Genomic DNA, 975 nt, shown 5'->3' on the forward strand with positions numbered 1-975 from the left:
AAATAATAATATTAGTAATACAATAAAAGGAAGATGGTCCAGATGTGGTTAAACGATTTATGTTGAGCCAACGTTTCACACCACGTTGTAGAGCTTCATCAGAGCTAAAAAAGATACAAACACTTAAATGATGTAAACATAAATGAAAAATTGAAAAGACGTACAATGAATCATAAAAATTAAATAAGGATAATAAAATGTTATAGACAATTGATGGAAAATAAAATAATAATAGATGAAAAGAAGAAATATAAAATAAAGTAAATCAAGCTAAGAGATGGAAAAAGGGGATAAGAATTAAATCAACATACCTTTCAGACTCGAAGTCAGAGTGAAAGTGAACTGTTTTGACAGGACGTATAGAGAAGAGTGGGGATTGACAGTTAAACTATAGTATTAAGCTAGTATTGAAGATTAAAGAAAAAATTAAAAATAGGGAAACATTAAATAATAATAGTCATAATAGGAGAAGAAATTATATTTTAAAAAATATATACGGATAGAATACACTAAAGAAATAAAGTTCAAATAATGGATATAATAAATATAATATGGAACAAAAGACAATATACAAAATAAATAGAGGTAGAGAATTGAATAAATAATATAATAGAAACATTAATAATAATAAATTAATTTAAGTATACTAATGTTGGAAGTAACATATAAAAATAAATTGAAAATACGATATATAAATACAAAAGAAAAAAAAAGAATGGGTAGTAAATAAAAAATAATAATGAAAAAAGAAATTTAAACTTAAAGTAAAATAATATCTTGAGCACAATCATTGTTACAATAATATTCTGCTTCTTATCTACTCCCTTATGTCTAAAATCCATAACTTTTGATTTTAGAAATAAAAAAAAAAAATATTTCGGAAAACCACTAGATAGAAATAGATAGAACCACTACCATGTTTGCATTTGTTTGTTTGTTAGTTTTGAAAGGGCGTTTAACAGCCTGGTCATCAAC

Source organism: Halyomorpha halys, unplaced genomic scaffold (assembly GCF_000696795.3).
Source record: "Halyomorpha halys isolate HHAL.00 unplaced genomic scaffold, Hhal_1.1 Scaffold1427.1, whole genome shotgun sequence".
Taxonomy (NCBI): Eukaryota; Metazoa; Arthropoda; class Insecta; order Hemiptera; family Pentatomidae; genus Halyomorpha; species Halyomorpha halys.